The sequence below is a fragment of the Chaetura pelagica genome, unplaced genomic scaffold, assembly GCF_000747805.2.
Source record: "Chaetura pelagica isolate M959 unplaced genomic scaffold, ChaPel_1.0 scaffold962, whole genome shotgun sequence".
Taxonomy (NCBI): domain Eukaryota; kingdom Metazoa; phylum Chordata; class Aves; order Apodiformes; family Apodidae; genus Chaetura; species Chaetura pelagica.
In genome coordinates, this window is record NW_009952479.1 from 528,150 (window position 1) to 533,419 (window position 5,270).

The window sequence follows — 5,270 nt, forward strand, 5'->3', positions numbered from 1 at the left end:
AGGGTGAAGGGGTGGTCTTGTGGTCTGCAAGCACAGCAGGTCAGGGTGCAGGGCACAAAGCTGCTATCGAGTCACCGCAGGGAGTGAGCTGGGGCTAAGAGCTCCTGGTGTGACCAGGAAAGGTGGGAAAATGGACACGGGTCCTCTGCAGCAGGGACAGGGACTGTCCTCCCTGCGGTGCCTTGTGCTGGCGGCAACACTGCTGGCAGAGACAGGGGTGGCTGCAAGTGAGAGGGGGAGGAACGGATGAGCCCTGCGGGTCCCCTGTCCTGGCACTGCAGGTGCTGCTGGGGGCCCCTGGGTGCTGCTGGGTGCTCAGATGTGCAGCACTGCCCTGCAGCATCTGAGCAGCTCCGGTTGCTTAGCATGCAGCAAGTGTTGTACTCGGAGAAATTTAGACGTAATTTTTTTGTGTGTGTGTGCTTGCATGTAAATGTGGGTAGGTGCTGTCCTGATTGATGGCAATTAGCATTTTCTAACGGTAACAGATGTTCAGATTGCCAGGAGGCTGGTACCTAACGCCCACGCTGCCATCTGTTCCACTGGGCACTGCCTGGGGAAGCGATACCAGCGCCGCAGACCTGCGAGTCCTTGGTGGGGTGTATTTAACAGCATTGTGTGAGGGTTTGTGGTTTGGTGATTTTTTATTTATTTTTTGTTTTTATTCTGGGGGAAAATAATAATAATAAAGACGTTTTCAGGTTTATAAATAGTACACTCTGTTTATTATGGGATGGAGACTTTCCATCTGACTAGCAGCCTGGATATCTGCACAAGTTAGGGAAGCAATCTGGACCGTGCGTGGAGCAGGGTGCCAGGTGGCTGTTTTCCAGGACTGTGGTGGGAAGGGGCTCTGCTCTGACAGTGGTGGTGGGTGTCCAGGGGGGAAACTGCTCTCTGCCCACTCCCTGCAGTGGTGGTCACTGCTCCAGGGCAACGGGCTGCTCCGCTGTGTGCTGTCACTTGTCAGCTCCAGAATAGAAACAGTGGAACATCCAAATAGCATTTAAAAAGGGGTTTCATGGTGTGTTTTAGAATGAGGCCTGGACCCTTGAGTGTGGTCCTTGTTGTCTGGGCTGCCCCAGCCACATCCCACTGGTTACCCAGTCTCCAGCCTGGACAGTGTCTGTCCCCCCTCCCTGCCCCATGCACACAAACCTCCTGATTTCCTTCCTGCCTCCTTTTATTTGCAGCTTACACCAAATTATACTGATGCTAACATTGTCCTTCAGCTGAAGCAGCTCCTCTTCCCCCCAGTTCCTACTCCCTTTGCATTTATAGAGAAGAAGCCTTATCTGGGCTGTGCAGGACAAGCTCCTCTGTCCCTCTGTGTTTCCATCCTGCCTGCTCCCTGGAGCAGCTCTCCAGCCCCTGCTCCTCTCAGTTTTCCGGCGGGATGGATCTGCCCCCAGCAGGGCAGCGCGGCGCGGCCGGTGCCGCTCGCTCCCGGCGGGCTCTGCCAGTGCCTGGGAACGCGCTCCCGATCCTCACAGATGCAGGCGACAGTGACTCATAGTCAGCTTGGGACTGAGTAATGTACCTAGATGTTTCTCTGGGTGTTTTTCCAGGTTAGAGCAGAAATTCTTGCGTGCTCCTTGTGTTCAGCGTTTTGAACTTTGTGCTCTTCCCTCGCTCCAGTGTCAGGGTCTCAAGGCCATGCCCCCCGGGCTCAGCCCGCTCCCCCCTGCACGGCAAATGTGCCCCCCGGTGCTCGGCAGCCCGGCCCCCTGGGCTGCCGCTGCCAGCCAAGCCCGGCTCTGGAGGAAGACACCAGCTTGCTCTGCCCTGAGCTTCCTTGTGTAAGGCAATGCTATGTCTTACCTGTTTTTCATGTATTTCCACCTTGTTTTTCGTTGAGCATGTTCTGCATGTTGAGGGGGTCTGGGGGGGTCCCTCCCTGCCCTGGCTCCTTTTTTGGCTCCGTGCTGTTCTGGTGCCATTGTCCTTTGCATCTTGATGGGTCTGATAAAAGCTGCGGCTGGGCTGTGCCTTGGGGCAGTTGTTGGGGGTTTCTGGGTTGGAGGCTTCCTCCTTCCTCTGGTTTGAGCTTATGGGATGTTTTGAGCTTTGCTCCTGCTTTGGAGACTGCAGCTCCAGCTGCTGTTCCTCTGTTCTGTACTGCAGCCAGAGGACAGCAAGTTCATCACCATCCCTCCTGAAAGCTGAAGCAAATTGTTAATCACTTTTCAGGCAACACCTAGGTTAGCTTTATCTCTACTCATTCATGCTGTGTAGCAACCTCATATTTTTTTTCTATTTTATCTTTTTTATTTACATAAGTAATGAACCCTGCACTGTTCTGCAGCAGCTCCCCCAGCCCCCGGCAGTCCAGGCTCTGCCCGGTGCTGCCTCCTCTGGTCCTCGCCGCTCCCTTCGCATTTATCTGCTCTGCTCTGGGAATGCTCTCTGGGAGCTTTCTTCCTCTTGCTGAGGACTTTATTTACTCCTCCTGCGTTAAATAAAACTCTGCTGCCCTCACAGCTGAAGGCTGTGGCCTCTCAGGTCCTCTTGTCTTTCCTCTTGGAGCTCGCCCTAATGTACGGGAAGATTTTTGTTTGCTGTTGTTGTTTAGACTGACTCAACACATGGCCCTCGGAGCAGAGGTTGTTTCTTGCAGCCATTCCTTCTCTTCTGTGCCCGTGCCAGGCCCTTTGCATGGCACAAGGACAGTCGGTGGAAGCTGTAGAGATGCTGGGCTGCTGGGGAGGTGAGAAGTTAAGAGCAAATGGATGCAAAAGGCTGCAAAACTCTCACCTTGGTCTGGTGGGCCAGGAGGGATCTGCTGATGTCACCAGGAGCACAGCCCAGGAGCTGCACGTGCTGAGCCTGTGCACGGGGACCACCACAGCACACCAGAGGTTGCCCCTCAGCGTGGCCACGGTGCCATCATGGAGAGGAGCCCTGGTCCTGCCCTCACCTGCGGTCACCACGTCCCCTGGCATGGGGTTCTGGCCATGTAGCACTCTGACTGGCACAAAGTTGTTTCCATGACACATGATTAGCTCTTCCCTGGGCATCATTAACATTTCTCTAAAAAGACCCTGGCGTTCTGCCAGCTGCTTTGTAAGCTGCTTCAGAGGAGAGGAACACACTCAGCTCCTCTCCTTGGCAAACTGGGCCAGGGAATGGGAGTTTTCAGATGCAGTTTGGCGTCCAGGACGGGAACCTGCTCACCATGGGAGCAAACCTTCCCCCAGCCCTGCCGTGGATTTCCCAGCTCTATTCCTGCCGTTCCTGCCGGCAGCAAGAGGGGCAGTGATTAAATGACAAAAGGAGAATTATACAGAAAGTGCTTTCCTCCTCTCCAGAGAGCTCCCACACTTTCTCTGAGGTTTGATTCTAAGGCATTTCTGTATTTTATTTTCCCCTGCCCCCTCTCCCAATTTCTCTTTTAAAAACATGAGTCAATTGTGGTGTGCACAAAGGGGAACACTGAGAGCCTGCGCTGGATGCTGCCAGCATGGAGCTGGGCTGAAATAATCCTGTCCTTGGCACTTAGGGAGGCTCTGCTGGGCTTGCAGTGAGCTGGGTCCCCATGCTGTGGGGACACATGGGTTCCCCAGTTCAATGTCTGTGCTATGTCTGGCTGGGAAGAGTCTCTGGAGCTGGAGCAGAGCCCCTCTAGGACCCCCCTCCTGGGTAGTCTTGAAGGGTTGTGCTGGTGAGGGCATTGCTGGGAGCCAGGGCAGAGCTGTGCCCACTGTTCCTGCCGTGGTGACAAGAGGCACCGTGGTGTTTTTTCCATGTCCATATATCCAGTGTTGATGGCAGTGGGAGCAGAGTGCTCTGCAGCTGGGGAAAGGTGACCCCCGTTACTGATTACTTTTTTAGTTCTGCCAAAGCTGGACCCAGGCCCAGCCATTTCCCCCTCAGAGGCAGAGCTGTGTGCTGGCAGGGGGGGACTCAAATAAATCAGGTGATGGATTGACTCAGGGCCAGGCTGGAAGGGTTTGTCAGCTACCACGAGGTGCTTCTCTGGCAGGGCTGGTGATGATGTGCAGGCAGAGGAGCTGGTGGGCAGCAGGCAGCTTTAGGATGAGCCAAACCCTCACCCTGGTGTGAGCAAGTGCCAGCCTTGCCGCAGAGCTGGTCACAGAGCTCCTGGTGCTGCCCCAGAGATGTGGGCTGGGGACAGATCAAGGGCTTTCTCTCCTGCTTCTTTTTTTTTTTTTTTTTTGCTGGAAAACAAGTCTGTTTGCTGTCTTTGTCATTCTTCTCACTCACTTTTCAAATTCATCTGGGAAAACTTACCCGGGTGTTGGCATCCGTGTCCTCAGCCCTGCAGCTTGTGCTGCTCTAATAAAATGGCTCCGTAGCAGAGGGTTTGATCTATTTTTACTGTGTGCTCAGCTCTGCCTCTTCCCGCCCTCCCACCAGCCAGCTAAACCCAGCCCGAAGGCTCCCGGAGCGCGGCAGCTCCCCAGCTTGCCAGCGGCAGGGGAGTCCCCACCAGTGGGCGCCTGCTCTCCACGGCCAGGGCTGGGAGATGCTCCAGTGTGACAGGAGCAGGGAGCAGGAGAGGGCTCCCTTCACTGCCTTGTCAAAGAGAGGAGCTCTCTGTGATTTTATTCCTTCAAGCAGTGAATGCTGTATAAATTAACACAGGGAAACTTAGCACTGCTTGGAAGTTTGGTATTTTCTCCTTGTTCGATGCCCTGTTATTAAATCTCAATTTTCTACGAATAATGTCCTTTAAATAGAATTCCTCTTCCAGCAGTGACTCATATCAAAGCAGCAGCTCCTTGCAGAAGAAGGCAGGCACGAGGGCAGGTCTGGCACTCGCAGCCTTGGGAATCCCCAGATCATCCCGGTGCTTTGCCGTGCTCGGGGCAAGCTGCCCTGATTGCCTCTCTTGCCTGTCTCACTTGCCCCGCCTGCTCCAGCTGTTGTTGATGCTCAGGGACTTGGTGCCAGGATCAGATCCCTGGCATGTTCTGGGATGTCCCTGGAGCCTGTGGACCTGCCTGACCTGGGGATGGCAGGAGGTCACGGTGCTGGGCTCTTCTGTGAGATGGAGCTGTAGTTTTGCTCATGTTTGTTATCAACTGCCAAACATTTCGCTTGGCCTGCTGGGGAAAGGGTCTCTGTCCCCTCTGATAGACTGATGAAGCTTCTTAGTTTTAAGTGTCCCAAAGGGAAGGATAAGTCCCCTAAATGCCATGGTGAAGAGATGCAGGATAAAAGCACTGTGATGGCTCCACTCAGCCAGGGCAGCATGTGGCTGCCTGCGAGCCAGTGTCCCCCGCCGTGGCTGCTCCGCGGCCGGCAAA